The sequence below is a fragment of the Prionailurus viverrinus genome, chromosome B3, assembly GCF_022837055.1.
Source record: "Prionailurus viverrinus isolate Anna chromosome B3, UM_Priviv_1.0, whole genome shotgun sequence".
In the NCBI taxonomy this organism is placed as follows: domain Eukaryota; kingdom Metazoa; phylum Chordata; class Mammalia; order Carnivora; family Felidae; genus Prionailurus; species Prionailurus viverrinus.
In genome coordinates, this window is record NC_062566.1 from 97,183,575 (window position 1) to 97,202,957 (window position 19,383).

Here is a 19,383-nt window from a genome sequence, read left to right on the forward strand (position 1 = left end):
TCACGTTGTCACCACAGATGTCCCTGCTTTGGCTGAGGACAGAGGACAGCAGCCAATATTCACAGAGGACTGCAGATGTTCTTCTTTAACTTGGATCAGAGGGACCATTATAGACACAGTGTGGGTACTGCAGACTTTACTGTTCAGAACAGAATATTACAGAATATGCATGCATTCATCCAATGCTTATTGAATACCTACTCTGTGCTGAGTTGCCTTGGAAATACAAAGATGAATGGGACATGCTCCCTGTCCTCTTGGACCTCAAAATACAGACGGGGAGATAAAACCCATGTAATTAACCAGAGTACAGTGTGAGGATTCTAGGTATAGTGGAAATGCAAACGGCAGTTGGTCTCAGAAGGGGAAATTTTGTCAGAGAGGTTTGGAAGGAAACCAGGAAGACTTTTCGGATGAAGCCGTATTTCATCGAGACCTAAACAATTCAATAAGCAGAGATGAAGCAGGGCAAAGATCGTTCAAGGCGGAGGAAATGATGTGAAGGCAGGTGAAGAATAAGGTGAGTGAGCTGCCAAAGCAGAGTGGGCGTGTGCGTGGGCGTGGCAGGTACTGCTGACTGGCCCACCTCCATCCTCAACCTTGCCCCACCCCCTGCCACCACATGATACCTTCCACCACGTGACATCCTTCTGATCTCTGAGTCATAAGCAAAAGATCACTGGCTTAGGGTTCTGGGAAGGTATTCAGTTCACCCATAAAACGAGGACAGGCTCAACTATGTGCTCTTTCTTTCAACTTTGGCCCTTGCCTCCTCCTTGGAATGTGGCTGAGATGCCTGGAAGTGCATCTTGAGGTCATGAGGAAATAAGCAAAAGTCATATGATGGGACGGTGAAGCAGAGACTTATACAGAGCTTGCACCAGCCCTGCACTACAGACCTATTAATTTCTTATGATGTGAGAAAAATAACTCTCCATTTGTTTAAGCCAGCATACGTTGGATGTTCTGTTACTTGCAGCCAAAGGCATTCCTGATTGATACAGGGGCAATGGTGACTCATAGGATGTAAAGCCAGAAAAATGAGCAGGGTCCATATTTCAAAGTCATAGAGCCCATTTACAGACTGATTGTTCCTTATTTAGGAGGCTGTGAGGAGCCAGTGAAGGTTTGTGAATAGTAAGAGTATTTTAAAAACAATTTAAAAAACAATTCTAATAGGTGCTGTACAAAGTAGGACCTCCCCATCATAATTTCTATCACAAACTTTAGAAATATGTATGTATAATTTGATATATACAATGAACACTTTCTCAATGTAAGTAAAGTATACTTAGGTAAAACTGCTGTATTAGGGGCACCTAAGTGGCTCTGTTGGTTAAGCATCGGAGTCCTGATTTCCGATAAGGTCACAATCTCACGGTTCGTGGAATCAAGCCCTGCATCCAGCTCTGCACTGACAGCCCGGATCCTGCTTGGGATTCTCTCTCTCCCTCTCTCTCTGTCTCTCCCCTGCACACACTCACACACACACACTCTCTCTCTCTTTTTCAAAATAAATAAGCATTTTTTAAGAAGGAAAAAAATCTTGTTGCATTATTAATTTGTAACATACAATCTAAAGAAAATTTCATATTGCTTTTTGAAGGCGGCTTCAAAACCAGTCCCCTTAACCTCTTTTGCAACCAGACTGTGGCCCTCCTCGCTCTTTTCTCTTAAAAAATTGAAGAGCCATCACTGTACAAGTAGGAGAGTAACAATAGGCAGTGAAGGGAATGGGAGATGTGGGAAGCATTTTACAGGCAGGATTGACCGGTCTTGGCAACTGGTTAGATGCTAGGAGCAAGAAACAGGGTGAATGAGGGGTGACTCCAAGGTAAGGCCTATATTGCTCAAAGCTTCAGGAGAGAAGTGTGCAGAAGGAGCAGGGTTGAGGGCGGAGTGGTGGGAGATGGTGGTTCCTCGAGCAGTTAACTGTCAGGAAGGGAAACTTTAAGAACTGTCCACATCAGATGGGGCCACAGCAACCTGCAGATAAAAGAGGGACTCTAATTGGAACCCATTACCCATTGCCAATGGACTCATTGCCCATGAGGGTCTTCCTGGGTCAATTCTAGCCTACTCCCCATATATGACGGTTAATCTTCTGTGCCAACTTGATTGGGCCGTGAGTTCCCCAGATATTTGAGCAAACAGTTTTCTGTGTTTGTCTGTGAGGCTGTATCTGGATGAGATTAGTATGTGACTTGGTAGACTGAATAAAGCAGATTGCTCTTCTCAATGTGGGTGGGTCCCATCCGAATCAGTTGAAGGCCCAAATAGAACAAAATGGCTGATGCTCTCACAAGTAAGAGGGAATTCCTCCTGCCTGAGTGTCTTTGGGTTGGGACATCAGTTTTGTTCCTGATGTTTTGTTCTGGGACTGAAACATTGGCTCTTCTTGGGTCTCAAGTGCGCTGACATTCAGACTGAACTATACTATGGGCTCTCCTGGGTCTCCAGCTTGCTGACCGCAGAACTTGGGACTTCTAACTTTCATAATCATGTGAGCCATAATTGCTTATAATAAATTTCTTTTTATATTGGCTCTGTTTCTCTGGAGAACCTTGACTAATACACCACCCCATCTTTACTTGTTCCATATCCAACCCCCTCTTTGTCCAGCTGGCCCCCAATTGGGTTTCTCTATCTCCAGCTTTAGCATCTCTGTCTGCTGATTCTCTGCCCCATGGCTTGTGACATCCCAACTGCACAGACCACTGGAACTGCCTTCAGTCAATCTGTCCCTTCCTGGTTGATCTCCTGGTACCACAACTTAATTTGGGAGATATAGAGATCAGTAAGACACCCTTGAGGACCTCAGAATCCATTTTATAAACATTTATTGAGTGCCCACTATTTCCAGGCTTTGTGTAAATGAATACAAATACGATATGGTTAAGTCTCAGCCCTTATGATGTTTGATAAAACAGAAAGACAGATAAACTTACAATAGCAAAGCAACAGGTGCCAGACGTGTTCTGGAGAAATGTTGGGACTAAGTGGGAAACTGGAAGGATATCTGGAAGACTTCATGATGGAGAGAACTCACTTCAGTGCCAATGAGTGAGAGCCTCCCAGATAGGGAAGACAGCATGTGACAGAGATGGCACCATGCCTACTGCATTCTGCCATCATGCTGCTATGGCTGGCTGCAGTTTGGGGAAAGTATGTGTAATTAAATGGATGAATGAAGCCCACAATGTAATCTACAATTTGCTTAACCTCCCTGAGCCTCCCTTTGCTTCTCTGTAAAATGGAGATTACCTCCTGGGATTGTTACAAGGATTAAATGAGATAATGAATACAAAGTGCTTAACACAATGCCAGGTGCAGGAAGTGCTCAATGGCTCTTGTTATCTAGTAGGTCACAGCCCAGGATTAGACTGGCATTTCACAAAGACCAAAAACAGTGTGCCCCAGTAGACTGTGTGAGATAGGAAGTCCAGATGGGGGCTAACTACAATAGTCTGGGCCAGAGACAACGAAGCCCAAAGTGGACAGTGGTGGTGAGCTGGAAGAAGATGGGTGCATAAATCTTTAGTCAGACTAAATAGCATTTCTTTAAAAAGAAAGAAAAATTTCTCATGTTAAGCTAGCATAATAAATTGTAAGTGAAATGTTGTAAAACAGCATCAGAAAACAGTAAGCTAGGAAAATGCTTAAATAGTTTATGAAATTAGTCATGAAGAATTTGGCATCTCCCTTAATTTTGGAGGGTGGAAAACTTCACTGGATGCACTATGTATAGCACTTTTCCATTGGATTCTATCACGCTGTAGCCATTTGCCAAGGAGGCTCAGCATTTAATCATGTATAACAAGTATTGACTACTAAGTGACTACAAGTATGCGCAAAGCATTAGTAAAATTGTCACACTCTTTTGCACAAGATCTAAGCTCGTTCAAAAAGACTGTTCTTGTGCTAAAGAATGAACCTTGGAAAAACTAAAATGAGACATAATTTTTTGATTTGAAGATTTAAAAGCAACTGAATTTACAAATGACTGTAAACTCAACCACTGCTTCTTTACAAATGGTATAACATTCAAAACAAAAGAAGAACTCTAAATTTTCTCACAGAATTTACACAGATCCCCAAACCATCCAATATGGTTCTGTGGTGCTCCGCTGGAATGTTCTGGCAGGAGAAACAAAGACAAACTCTAGAGCCGTCTGTTTCCTTCAGAATGGTTTGTTCTCATGACACACATGAATTCAAATGTTCACCAGGGCTTTCTGAAGTTCACTTAATCTGATGTTGAGTGCTACATTAAACAATGCCTTTTCTTATGAGTTGATTTCAAAGAGAATGAGACGGTGTGGTCTTTGCCAACTTTTAGACATACAGAATGAATAAATAAGCTCTGTGCTGTGGAGAGGGCTTCCTTTTTTCTAAATGAGGGTGAGAGGAAACAGAACCAGACACCCATACCTGGCAAGAAGGATCCCTCCGATGGGCATCAGAGTAGAGGCTCACGTATTTGGGGGAACCTTGTGCATTACATTCAAGTTTCCACACCTAGATCCAAATAGACTCCAATCTACTGCCTCAGCTTTCTACCAGTGGCTAGGGAGAGTCTGTGTATTAGTTATAAGCCAAGCATGCATCAATTTCATCCTGTTTTTCATGTACAAGGGGAGAAAAGGCCAGGCAGGATATGAAAAGCCTAGAAAGAGCAGTTGCCAAGAACACCCAGTGCCCTGGTATGCCCCTGGGCTGACCATATATGTTGATGCTATTGCATTCTGAGATCAACCGTCAGCAGTGGTAGATGGTTGCTTATCCCTCTTGTGTCACGGGCCTCATAACATTTACCTTCACTCTAAGATCCCCAGGCAGCCGTGCCCTATTCTCACATTTGACATCAAGGGTTGCAAACTTCTGTCATATTTTGAGTGGCTTAAATAGCATTTTTAAATATTTGCGTCAACATTTAAAACTGGGAAATTTCACACAAAAATCCTAATTTTTTACTTCTCTTGTCGAATCAGAAGATTCTTACATGGAGATAACCAGCTGGAGGGGCAGTCCCCTTGAGATGTGGTGGCTATAGCTCCTCTGCTTCCAGTGACACTGAGGCCACAGGTCAGTCTCTGTTTCTCCTTGCTTTGACACGGCTGTGTCTCTCACAGCAGAGAAACATTTCTCCATGCTTATATCTCTATCTAAGGTGGGGAGATGAAATACACACACACACACACACACACACACCCCTAACCAGAGTCAGCAGTATGTTTCTGCAAAAATCCAGGCTCCTTCACGCATTAGATGTCTGCACTTGTGCATTCCTTGTGTGCTTCCGTGTTTGCTGCTCTCAACAGCCTTTCACAAATGCAAGCTGTACGTCTCGTCCCGGGTTCTAATTTCCATCCTGCCCCAAACTGGTGGTGTGACCCAGAGCAAGTCACTCCATGGTTGACCTTAGTTCCTTCCTCTGTTTGGTGAGGCAGGTGGTCTCAACTCTTTGGCTTTGAAATGGAGTTGGAGCTTTGCTGGCCCAGTCAGGACCAATCTCCTTCTCCCTCTGGCCTCTTTTCCATAAAAGCCTCCTAGGGTTAGGCAGGCAGCTCAGTCCCAAGCAGGGGACACCCTAACAGAAGAAGGAGAAAGAGCAGAAGGATGGGAGATGAGAAGAGGAAAAAAAGCAACCTAAGGAGGAACTCAATCCAGAGATGAACGGAGGGATGAGAAGGGGAAAGAGGGTCAAATGTCTCTCATTTAAAACACCCAAGAATTAAATAACATGATCGGAGTCTTTTTATACTTGAAACAAAATTATATTAAAATTTAAAAGTCATAAATATTAACTATAAGAAAATTGGAAAATTCCAAAAACTGAAAAAAGTAAGAAAAAAAACATCAACTATAATCATACCATTTAAGGTCAAGGACTCCTTAATTCTAGGCATATGCTTTTCCTAAGTTTTTTTTTTTTAATTTTTTTAATGTTTATTTACTTTTGAGAGAGAGTGAGAGACAAAGCATGAGTGGGGGAGGGGCAGAGAGAGAAGGAGACACAGAATTCAAAGCAGGCTCCAGGCTCTAAGCTGTCAGCACAGAGCCGGATGCAGGGCTCAAACTCATGAACCACGAGATCATGACCTGAGTTGAAGTCAGATGCTTAATCGACTGAGCCACCCAGGCACCCCTCTTTCTAACTTTTTTTTTGCACTTTTTATAGTTGATATTATATAAAACCTCATTTAATTTGAAAACAACACAAATCATAAAGTAAAATAGTCAGAACTATCTTATGAAAGTTAAAACTATATATGCCAGTTACACTTTTGTTTTACTTATTTATGTTTTTTTAATAGGCAGAACTTCCATCAAAATGCAAAAAAAAATTTAAAAACTTGAGTAAAACCTTTCATTTTCCATTACCTTTTCAATTTACCAGTGTAGTTTAAGGGTTTTGACATCATTATTCTGACATATGGGCTTTATTATAAAAGGGTTTAAAATAAGGCCGATTTGCAGAGTCTTAATAAAGGAATAACTTTCTGCATTCTGACATTTAGGTCTGAAGAGCATTTTCCTACAATCTTTTTTCTTTTTTTTTAAGTGGGCTTTCCTTTGGCAGGGGTTGGGGCGTCATTTTAGAGGTCAAGCATTCCTTATGTCTATTATTTCATTTCAATCAAAGGCTATAAAGTGTTGGTGATAAAATCCTCTTAAAATTGATGATTCTCCCGGTATTTATGACATAGCCTAGAGACGGTTATAATTCAGTTTTAGATAACCTCTTTTTGATGCACAGAGGAAAGGTAAGAAGATGCGATTAAAAATGTTTATAAAAGTGAAAGAATAACCTCCTTGCTCAGAGAAGCTGGGAAAGAGCCTATCTGTAACTTTTCTTGCCATTAACGGTGCTTGGAGAATGAATGCCCCAGATACAAAGCTCAGGACAGGAGAGGCCGCCTCTGCCCAAGCAAGGGCAGCTGTTTGCAGGTCAGTTTACCTGATTCACAGAAGATCTGCAATCTTATCAGAATGGAGCTCCCTGGCTTATTCTATTTCTGCCTTGTTGATATCCAAGCTGGCCTTTCTTTCTTTTTTTGCTAACTGAGAATGTCTGAAGCCTGGGGCAAGCCTCTGGGTGTCCTCAAGACTTCCATCCCACGCTTAAAGAGGGAAAGATCTCTGGGCTGCAGTAAAAGGATAAGGTGATCTCTCATCCTTGGGAGATGCTCCCCTCGTCTTTTGCCAAAAGAAGGCCTGAGAAACGTGGGCTGCGTTCAAAAGTTTAGGGAGATTCTACCGTACTGAGCCAACGATTAGTATTAGATTTTTAGGCTGGAGAAAGTTTTCGTTGTCATAATTTATCTTGGAGAACAAGAGTTTGTTATTCATTTATCAAGAGCTTAACATTTCCCTCTTAGGAAAAATGCTTTGCGGGATACACTATACCCAGGAAAACACTCACTAACGACATATTTTTGTTTATCAGTTCAAGCTCAAACCCCTCTTAGAGATAAAAAACCATTTCCAGCACGGAGAGTGGGGGAGGGGTGTCCCATTGGAACTGGCTGTCCCCAGAGTAGAGGATTTAGCCTCCTTTGTATTCGCAGTAATCGCTTGAGCCCTTGCAAGGGGAAGGTTGCCCCTGATAAGTGTTTTAAAATAAAAGTAAAAAAGATCTCTACCATAGACACTCTGCTTCCAGGAGGAGCCCTGGTCTCTACTTTAGAGGAAGCCACTTGAGGCTTAGTATTTGGAAACTCAGAGCAGAGAGCACTGGAGAAAAGGTGACTCAAGAGTTGCACTGAGGATCATTTAAAAATTCTGTTCAGTTACACTCATCAGGAAAAGAAGAAAAAGAGCAGGGGACGAGAAGTAGCAGAAGGAATACCCTTTTTAGTAAATGTGGTCAGAAAGTAAGACACACTGAAAATATTTTCACCTAAATGAAATACCAGTTTAGCTTTTCAAGCCCTTAAATTTCGCTCTATCAAAGTCTCAAATTACAGGCAGGTTGATTCGAGGTTCGGATGATGAAGTCCTGGCTCATCAGTTTCAACCAAAAGATGGCTAACTTTATCCCGAATTCTCTCTTTCAGAATTAGGCGTGCTGAATCCTTTTTGACTGTACTGTGTTTACTCAAATTTTAAATGAAAACCTTTTTGCTAGTGAACCTCACTATGGGTGATTGAAATGTTGGTGGGAGGCAAAAAGCTATGTGCAAAAACATTTGAAAATGAAACACTCCCAGCACATAATCCCCTTCCTCTGCAGTGCAAGGTTTTCAAATAAATGGAAAAAAAAAAAAGAAAAAGAAAAAGAAAAATGCACCAGAGACCTTGCCTAAGAGAAGAAGGTATGTGCATAGGAATCTCCTCCCTGCGAAGTGCTGACATCTGACACCACTTTGAACCCTGCATGCAGCTGGTGTTGGACGAATTCTCTCCCACCTTGTTCTTGGCCTCTCACTCATCCCTGTGGCCTAGCGCCCCAGGGCCTGACGGGCCTCTCCCACCGCAGAGGCTGCAAGCAGGGCAGGGGCCCAGTTGGCATCCTTGCCAGGGTTCCATTAGTGTTCAATGAGGAGCCATCAGAAGGCAGTTTATCAATGACTTCCAAGGAGGCCGCTTACTGACTGGCTGGAGATTTTCTGTTGGTGTGTAACCGGCTTCTGAGAGTTTGCAAATACTTGCAATTAATTACATCCCAGCCACGGTGCTCTGGGAGAGGTCCTTGCGTGAGGGAATGGCACTAAAGATGTTGTGGCTTCTGTGGTGCGGTAGCTATGGAAGCATAAGGGTGTGGTGAGAGATTAGGCTGCCGCAAGGCCATTGTACGTTGCCAGATAGAATTATCCTTTGATGTACACTGGGGTCTAAATTGTTTTCTTTCCTTTGATACATTTAAAATTAAGATTCGGTGTTAATCTCCAATTAATTCCAAGATCAAGCTTCTATTTTAGCTCCTTGAATGAGTGATATTGGAATGCTTCAAGGGAAGTGAAGCCAGAATAAAATATTTTCCAATTATATTAAATACCTTGTGGGCACGGTTATTAGGCATTGCTGTATTAAGTGTGGGATTTTTTTTTTTTAATTTTTTTTTTCAACGTTTATTTATTTTTGGGACAGAGAGAGACAGAGCATGAACGGGGGAGGGGCAGAGAGAGAGGGAGACACAGAATCGGAAACAGGCTCCAGGCTCTGAGCCATCAGCCCAGAGCCTGACGCGGGGCTCAAACTCACGGACCGCGAGATCGTGACCTGGCGCCACCCAGGCGCCCCAAGTGTGGGATTTTAAATCAGAATGTTATGATTTAAAATCGGAAATCATTTCAAGTCAGAAATGGGGCACTTAGGATAATAATGTTCCACATTTAAATGGCTACACACACACACACACACACACAAAGGGAAGGCTAGACACTTCTATCAAAAGTGAAAGTCGAACTTAATAAGGAAACAGAAAATCATGAGTTGTGAAATTTAAGAGGATTAAACATTAAGTACGAAAACTCTGGATAGAACAGGTAAGATGCCCACCAGCTGGGAATGCGAATATGGGAGAAAAAAAAGAAGGAACAGTTGGCCAGAGCTGTTTCTAAGCTGCAATCTGCAGAGAAAATCAACCTCGCCCCACATGGGGCTCCTTACAGGCCCTGACAGAGGGTTAAAGGACAGCTGACCTGCACTGGATCCAGGCCAAACTGGGAGGTTAGTTGGGACTTAATGAGTCACCTTGTTAGACCTCCCCACGAACTCATCCCAGGTGTCTGCAGCTGAGCCCTGAAAGAGGGCGATTCTTTACAGTAAGGAAATAAAGCTTCTCCTGGTGACTTTTTAGCTACCCTATGGGATAGTAAAGCATAGTCATGATTACCAAATGACGTCTGAGATTTGGCCAGCATTTCTCACAAATGTGTAGGACTGTCATGATTTCCAATACTGTGACCTTTTACCTTCATAAATACAGGAACACTTGTTAGGCCATGGGTCTGAGCTGTAGTTTGGAGGGGGAAACAACCTGTCCCTATGCCCATGGAAACCAATCTGCTAATTCAGTCCTTTGACTCTATTTCAAGAAAAGAGTGAACTTGTAATTTTTGGTCATCATTTTCTGTTTACTGTCATTTGTCCTGGAAGTTGGGCAAAAGCAGGTAATTTCCTGCTTCTCTCTTCCACCCCTAATTAGGGGCCCAAGTCCCAGGTGATAACATCTTGAAGGGTACTTTACCCTCATCAGTGGGTGGGGGCCAGGGAGTGGGGTGGGGAGACCTCATCCGCACCAGCTCTGAGGGGACCTGCACCTGTTTTACTGGTTGCTAAATATTCTGAATATTACCTGGTACAAAGACTTCATTTTATGACGCTCCTGGTCAGCCAGTGAAGACAACTGTGGTTCAGTGACACATGCTGGGTTTGGCATCATCAAAAGATTTGGGTTTGAGTGCCATCTTGGCCAAGATCAAAGAAGATACTAGGTGTGAACACCAGGAGTAAGAGAGTGGGCTCATTTTAGGTGTCACTGTGTATGATGACCCACTCTTAAATATAGTCCTCCTTATGACCTAAATATGGAAGGGAGGCACACTGGAACATCCCAGATAAGGTAACCAGGCTGCAACCAGACTTTTATGCTTGAGTTTCCAAAGCCACTGAGGTCTCATTGGTCTCATTGATTCAGTGCTAAGATGTAGGCCCATCTGGCCTGAAAAAGTATTCACACGTCGTCAGAAAATCATTACTCAAAGTGTGATTCATTTGGGGTGGCCTCTTATTGATTTGTCTGCCAAATGCAGATTCTTAGACTCTGCCCCAGGCCTGATGACTTGGAATTTTGAAAGGTGCAGGGCCCAGGAATTTTGTTTTTAAACACTCCACAAGAGATCTGGATAGACGAATGTAAAGGTAGGAACTACTAGTTCAGTAGCCAAACACTGAAAACCACTCAGCGCTGACATTATATACAACAGAAGCCAGTTTCTGGATCCCCACACGAATGGTTGCTTGCCCAGTGCTCTATCAATGTAGTTTCTGAAACGATTACTAGAAAAGTGTGCATGTGTGTGTGTTTGAGAGTGCGTGTGTGTGACTGTTTAGGAGCACACGTGATTGTTTGAGAGAGGCTGTGTGCGAGCAGTGTATGCTTACGCTGCAGAACACACGCTACTCTCGGGCCAATCCCTCTGGATTCATGGCGGTATCATTAATTGTATCTGGGTTCCATGACTTTTCTCAGGCCTCCAGAGAACAAAGCCAGACTGACTCTTGTCTGTTCTCTTGACAAGAACCCTATGAACTTATTGAACTTCTGACTAGGGTGTCACAGTGGAGTGTGTTGAAAAGTTTCCTTTAGCTCACACTAATCTGCACAAGGAGAGCTGAGTTAGTTGTAGTTTTATAAAAAGTGTCCCAGGGATCTCTGAGCTGGATACAGACTGAAATTTGGGAGGCCCAAATCCCTAAAGTTAGCAGGCTTCCCAGTCCATATTTTGTAAAGGATTATTTGTGCCCCGCCCCTGGCCTCACTAGGCTACTTGTGCTCACAGGTGCTTGCGGTGTGGAACGCCTTTCGTGCAAACACACGGGAGCAGAGCCACAGTCCTGCTTTTGAACAACCAATGGCAGCAAACCCTCATTTTGCTTCTAGCTCTCTGTCTCTTCTGTCCCGAGTGGCCCAGTCTTTGCATTCTAATTCAATTCAGTTTGATTTAGCAAACATTTATTCAGAACCAGTTAAGTCCCAGTACTATCTTAGGTGCTAGTTGTGATTGCAGCTAAGGTGGGAAGGGTCTGGGAGACAGATGAGCAAGACCCTATTCCTGCCCTCAGAGAGTCCCAACCGAGGGCGGCCCATGAGACAGCTACACAAGTAACTCTCTACCACTCAAAATGTAAGGAATGCTAAACTACTCATTTACCCAAAGCTTAGAAAGAGGGAAAAATAATTCTCTTAGGACATTCAGGAAAGTGCAATTGATCAAGGTCTGAAAGGACGCTAAATGTTTTTAGCCTCATTTCTTTGGGTCTCGAACTATCCCAGACATGTTTTTAATTCTGTGATACTGCTGGACATATAAGTATAGCTAGAAATGTATTGGCCATGGATTACTATATATATATATATATATATATATATATATGTGTGTGTGTGTGTGTGTGTGTGTATTCATTTAGTCCTCACAACAGCCCTGTATTAATAATAAACACTGTTACTACCCCCATTTTTTTTTAATTTTTTTTTTCAACGTTTATTTATTTTTGGGACAGAGAGAGACAGAGCATGAACGGGGGAGGGGCAGAGAGAGAGGGAGACACAGAATCGGAAACAGGCTCCGGGCTCTGAGCCATCAGCCCAGAGCCTGACGTGGGGCTCGAACTCACGGACCGCGAGATCGTGACCTGGCTGAAGTCGGATGCCTAACCGACTGCGCCACCCAGGCGCCCCCTACCCCCATTTCTGAGATGAGGAAGTTGAGGCAAAAAGAGACAAAGCAACAGACCCCCAAGGCCACATAGCCAGTAGGCAGCAGAAGCAGGTTTTGATCTCAGGCCATCTAACTCCAGTGCTGGCCAGCTTAAACACCATGCGCCAATATACACACATTTATAATTTATGCCACCAACTACTTACCCTTTACCTTTTCTGCCTACATAAATATTTTTCTATCCAGTGTAGCATCCTTCTTATTTTCCCTCAATATTTTTATTGTTTGGTGAGAAGAGCGACTACAGATTTTTAAATGATTCATTTTACTTTTAATCCCAATATTTTGTGGGTAGTCACAGAAGTCCCAACCTGAAGAATGCACGTCTAAACTGAGTTTCTCCTCCATGCTGCTGGTGTATTGTCCCAGGGGCCCACTGAGGAAGAGTCAAATGAGAAGGCCCACTGAAGAGGGCAAGGCTATGAATTTTTAAATCTAGACTTACATTAGTGATGATAGCATAAATGTGTGTCTAAATGGTTCTAAATATGACCGCTGCCCCAACAGCTGCTAAGTCCTCCTTGGGCCTTCTTAATGATTTAAATTTCTGCCCAAGGAAGGCAAAAGCTTCTTGTTCAGATCCTCTCAGACCTTTGTGTTCTTAGACACTCGCACGTGCGAAGTTAACAGCCGGGAAGTGAGCACCCACAGTGGGAAGCAGCACATCACGGGTACTGACAGTCTTAGGAATCGGACAAGATGGAGTCAAACAAACCCTGGCTTCGCCATTTGGCAGCTGTGTGCCTGTTCGATCTCTCTGCTCCTCATTTTACACCTCTGTGAAATGGAGATGAGAATATCTCCCTGACAAGGATTTTTTTTGTGAGGATTGAAGAAAACAATGTTTACTAAATCCTTAGTATAGTGCCTGCCATGTAGTAAAGAAACCATAGTTGTAATTTTTGTGATTTGATTAGAATGGGGAGAGCAGAGTCTGAGATGCTCTGAGGGTCGAAGGGAAGGGATCAAAAGCAAAAAGCTCAGAACTGAGGGCTCCACTGCAACTGTGCCAGGCCCTTTGACATTGTTTCCACATCTGGCCCAAGAAAATCATTGCATTTGTTAAAGTGGAGGACTTAGGGGAAGAAAAGCTGGGCAGTCATGCTGGGAACAACAGCACAGGGGCCTCAAATGTTCTCGATACGCTGTTCTCCCACCCCAGTGTCCAACCTACACCCACAATGTCCCCTTGCTGAACTTCGTCCCCACTTCTCATAGTGTTCCTTCTCTGAGAGGCCTAAGGGTTTGGCCTCTGCTTCCGCATCACTGGTCGGCCATGTCAGCTTCCCTCACACCACCCACAGTCCCAGCTACACACAGATGTGCTATCGGTGTCCCTGGAGACCTCCTCCCTGACCCATGGGTTACTTAGAAGTGTGTGGTTTAATTTCCAAACATCTTTTTATTGTAGATTTCTAGTTTAATTCCACTGTGGTCTGAGAACATGTTCTGTGTGACTTCTATTCTCTTAGCTTTATGCAGGTTTGCTTTATGGCACAGAATATGATGTATGTTAGTGACTGTTCCACGTGCACTAGAGCAGTAGGCACTGTCGTCAGATGCAGCGATCTATAAAAGTCAACGAGGTCCAGTTGCTGGCTAGTGCTGTCCAGGTCACCTCAATCCTTCTTTATTTTCTGTCTGTTCTATCAACTACGTAGAGAGGGGTTGAAGTCGGCAGTTGTAAGTGCACATTTGTCTATTTCTTTATTTACTTCTGCCGGGTTTTGCCCCATGCATTTCAAACCTTTACAACTAGATGCATACGCATTTAGGACTGTTACGACTTCTTGGAAAATTGACTTCTCTATTTATTGATAATAAAACCCTGATAACGTTTGTGATTCTGCAGTCTATTTTGTCTGAAATTGGTATAGTTACTCCAGCTTTCCTTTAGTTACCCTTTTCATGTTATACTTTTCTATTTTTTTACTTTCAATCTTAGTCTTTACATTTAAAGTGGGTTTGTTATAGATGGCATGTAATTGGGCCTTGCTATTTCACTCAGTCTAAATCTCTGTCTTTTGGGGCGCCTGGGTGGTTCGGTCAGTTAAGCGACCGACTTCGGCTCAGGCCATGATCTCATGGTTTGTGGGTTCAAGCCTTGCATCAGGCTCTGTGCTGACAGCTCAGAGCCTGGAGCCTGCTTCGGATTCTGTGTCTTCTTCTCTTTCTGCCCCTCCCTGCTTACACTCTATCTTACTCTCTCTCTCTCAAAAGTAAAATAAACATTAAAAAAAATTTACATCTCTTTTAACTGGTGTTTAGATATTCACTTTTAAGTGATTGTTGGTATCACAAATTCTACCATCTTGCTAGCTGTTCTCTCTCTTGAGTACTACTTCTTAGTTTATATACCCTCCTTTTCTACCTTCTTTGGGTTTAATTGAGCATTTTTATCTCTTATATTGAGATAAAAATATATCTCATTTTTATCTCTTATATTGAGTTATTATTTATACCTTTTTATCTCTTATATTGAAATAAAAATATATCTTTTATCTCTTATATTGAGTTATTATTTATACCTTTTTTTAAGACTTTTTAAGTGATTGACTAGAATTCTAAAGTACTTTTCAGTGATAAAAAGTTTGATCATTTTGTATTCCCTAAGTTAGGAGAAAGCTATAGTTTTGTTTCTTACTGAAATGGTCTTTGAAATATTTTAGTTAAAATAGCTAGAATTTAAATAGAATACTGCAGTATGGAATAGCATTTTCATTTGAATAGAATTTTTAAAAAATGTTTATTTTTTTCGGGGGGAGAGAGCATCTGAAGCAGGCTCTGTACCGACAGCAGCGAGCCCAATATGGGGCTCGAACTCATGAACCATGAGATCATGACCTGAGCCAAAGTCAGATGCTTAACTGACTGAGCCACCCAGGCACCCCTTAAATAGAAATTTAAACATGAATTTCATTTGTAACCAATGAACTAACACACACTAAAAAAAAAAAGATTAAATCTGGATGAACAAAAATACTGTTCTGTAATTTTATGCAATAAAAATTATACAAAAAGGAAAATACAGTGAAGCTTTAACTTGTTCAACCCAACTCTTCTGAAAAAAGTAGCCAGAAATTATTGAATTGTGTTCGTTTGGAAAATCCTGGGGAAATTTTCCCTTCTAGAGAAGCAGTTCTTATTTTTGTTTTGGGACCACTGCCCCTTTGAGAATTTGATGAACAATACTGATGAACAATACCTAGAAAAACACTTACACTCATCTACACATCAAGTTTTGCATATAATTTTGAGGAATTTACTGAATCCCTTAAGAGTTTCTTGATCCCTGGTGAGGAACACCTGCCCTAGAGTAAGTAGTGAATGTTGTCAACAAGGATTTTGATGTAACCATATATCTTGGTATGTAGGTCAAATAGCAGAAGTATCAGGTTTGACTTGAGCTTCTTGAGCAGGGCAATAGAAACTCTTATTCTCTTAAACTTTTTGTTTAAGCAGCCCCAGATCCAGGTCAGACCCAGGTCTAGCTCTTAAATTTGTCACCTGCCCAGTCCTATACTTTAATGTGATAACACTGCAGCCTCTACAATAGCAAAGGAAGTTCAGATGGTTAGTCTAAATGCCCACCATACTCAGATTGTGTTTATCTCCTTTCATGCTATGAGACAGAATTGTCCCAGGCACAATTGCTTAAATTGTGACTATAAACACGAAGACAAATTTGTCCATGAGCAAATTTTGACACCAATATCAAAACTATCTTCAGGAGACAGAGAGAGAGAGAGATGTTTCAAGCAATAATTGCCTATATTTTTAAAAGAATAGTCTCCCAGGTCGCCTGGGTGGCTCAAGTCAGTTAAGCCTCCAGCTCCTGATTTCATCTCAGGTCATGATCTCACAACTCATGGGATGAAGCCCCACGTTGGGCTCCATGCTGAGATTCTGCTTGGGCTTCTCCCTCTCACTCTCTGTCTGTCCCCCTCCCCCTCCTCAAAATACATATATAAACATTTAAAAAAAGAATAGTCTCCCATTTATACTTAAAAAGTCAGAGTCACAAAGCATTTAATGGCCATGAGTCCCAAAGAATCCACCAACTACTCCTCTCTTATTCTGCCAGGTTCTGAAATCTCGCTCCAACTATGATACCTTCCTGGGTCAGTCAAAACAGAGTTATTTGACTCTTCTCAGTAAAATTTTTTAAAGCAAATAACACCATTAACTTTATCCATTCCTCCACGAATGAATCTCCATTGGCTTGTATTTCATTTTTTCCTTTCATGTATTTATCTCTTTTAGTGATTCAGTAAAATCCATATCTTCAAGATATTTATATCATTTGTAAAGGAATCCCACTTTTTTCCCAATTAACATAAGGCCATATAGAAGTATTTTTAATATGATTGATCATATTTTTCAATATTGATATGTTTACTTTCCAAATAGTAAAAATAATGGAGTATTTATATTAACCAGATTGAATGGAACCCTTTGGAAACAACCATTAATGAGCTGGTTGATGTATGGCCTGGAAACTCCCTCTGGCAGCCAAGAAACTCCTTGTGTTTAGAATGGTTATCCCTGCAATTCTGCCTGAGACTTATCAGATGACTTGTCATGCTTATGTCTTCCTTTAGCAAACTGCAATTCTATTATTTAAAAAAAAATTTAATGTTTATTTATTTTGAGAGAGAGAGAGGCAGAGAATGAGTGGGGGAGGGGCATGGAGAGAGGGAGACCCAGAATCCGAAGCAGGCTCCAGTCCCTGAGCTGTCAGCACAGAGCCAGATGCAGAGCTCAGCTGGAATGAGTGAACCACGAGATCATGACCTGAGCCTAAGTTGGATGTTTAACTGATTGAGCCACCCAGGCACCTCGGAATTCTATTATTTTTAAATCTTCCATATCCAGGGGCACCTGGGTGGCTCAGTCAGTTGAATGTCCCACTCTTGATTTTGGCTTAAGTCATGGTTTATGGGTTCAAGCCCCATGTCAGGCTCCACATGAACAGTGCAGAGCCTGCTTGGGATTCTTTCTCTCCCTCTCTCTCTGCCTCCCCAACTTGTGTGCAATCTCTCTCTAAAAATAAATTAACTTAAAAAAAAAATCTTCCATACCCTTGGACGAAATGTTATGTATAAACATTGCCTTTCATCTTGCATAAAGGTGCATGGAAACAAAACAAGTGATATTTATAATGAAAAACCAAAAACACAACCTCTTTTCCAAATTTCCTAGATAAAAATGAGAAAACTTCACTTCTAGAATGTGTTAAAGAAATGCTAAAGGATCTTCAGCCAATTAAGCTAACTGTGCTCTTTCCTCGTGGGGCCCAGTGTGCAATGGCTGCGAACAGCAGCCTCCTCAGTAGTGTATGCAGCCTGTTGGTTGTATGGGTTGCCCTAAGGGACCTTGGAGACAGTTTTTTTCTGGTGGACATTGAGGTTTGGCCTCATGATTTCTCCAATCAAGGCTCCAGACAGGTATGTAAGGTGCCTTTGGAAAGCCCCAGGGCACAGTGGCCAGGGTCTACATTGGCCAAGTCATCTTGTCCATCCGTACCAAGTTGCAGAACAAGGAGCGTGTGATCGAGGCCCTACGTAGGGCCAAGTTCAGTTCCCTGGCCACCAGAAGATCCACTTTTCCAAGAAGTGGGGCTTTACTAAGTTTAATGGAGATGAATTTGAAGACATGGTGGCTCAAAAGCAGCCCATCCCAGATGGCCATGGCGTCAAATACATCACTAATCATGGCCCCTTGGACAAATGGCGGGCTCTTCACTCATGAGAACTTCAGCACTGCCCTTCCTCATTCATGCCCACCAATAAATCCTGCTTCCTGTCTAAAAAAAAAAAAAAAAAAAAAAAAAAAAAAAAAAAAAAAAGAAATGCTAAAAGAACAAAAAGGCATCCTTTTTTGCATGTTTGTGTCTTTTCAGTGCTTTTTGAAATAATCAGAATGTCAAGACTTGGGCATTTCTAAAGGTACTCTAACAAGATAGTTTTAATTCCTCTTTATTCTTTGTAATAGTTTATACTCTACAAAAGATAAGCTTCTCTTTCACTATCGACTTTTCTTTTCCGCCTGATAAACAATGATACTTTTTAAGGTGTTCCCAAAGAAGCTAAAATGAACTTAGATCAATTTCAGTCACTTCCTTATTTAGACATCATCCTCATTAATGATATCCTCAAAAATACCATCTAACACAGCTCATCTATTCACCTCTGCCTCCTCCTCTGTCTTGAGCATCTTCTCTCTAAACAGTAGACCTTTTTCAATTGCTTGGCAACATTAATAAGACTGTTTTCTCTTTGCACTAAGGAGAAAAAAAATACATTCCTGGTTTGATTCTGTTGTTCTGAATAAAATCAGACCTAGAAAGCAAACAATTAAAAACTGATGCATAATTTTCTCCTTTAGTTCTTCACCCTAAAATGAGGTGTTGCATGAAATTTCTGATGTTACAAGTTTCCCAAGATTATAGTGTTATAGTAAAAGTCTCGATGGAACATCTAATACACTGACTTTCAGGGTAGAGCAGGCCACTCGGGAAAGGTTAGCCACCCTGCCCCAGAGGCAGTAGCCTCTGACAACCATGCAATAATTGCTACTCTGACATTGTAAGTGGCTGGGGTACCCATTGAGAGTCACTTGTCTAATAGTTCTGCCAACAGCTGCAAGTTCAAAGAAAACTATTCTTTCCCTATAGCACCACCACAAAGCCCCTCACTTTTTGCATATTCAAGGATCAGAGTATAAAGGAAAATAGAGAGAGGGGAAGAAAGGAGGAAGACATACCTACGAAGACAAAGTTTGAAGTGGGAGCAAGATCAAGATTTTAGCTGAGGTGAAATAATCTTTTGTGGATGAGTGAAGAACAAAGGTCAGAAGGAGAAAATTTGGCCATTTTCTACCCTCTTACAATTTAGGGGTTGGATGGAAGGTTTTTCATCATCATTCTTGACCT

The 19,383-nt window shown here is 41.9% G+C and overlaps 1 protein-coding gene and 1 non-coding gene across 2 annotated transcripts in view; one reads left to right on the forward strand and one right to left on the reverse strand.

Annotated features, from left to right (window-relative positions):
• The window catches only part of BMP4 (bone morphogenetic protein 4), a 197,118-nt gene that overhangs the window by 26,047 nt on the left and 151,688 nt on the right, over nt 1–19,383 (reverse strand). The window lies entirely within an intron of this gene.
• Nucleotides 17,705–17,837, forward strand: LOC125169266 (small nucleolar RNA SNORA70). Its single transcript, XR_007153581.1, has one exon. It is a non-coding gene; the product is annotated as a small nucleolar RNA SNORA70 (small nucleolar RNA).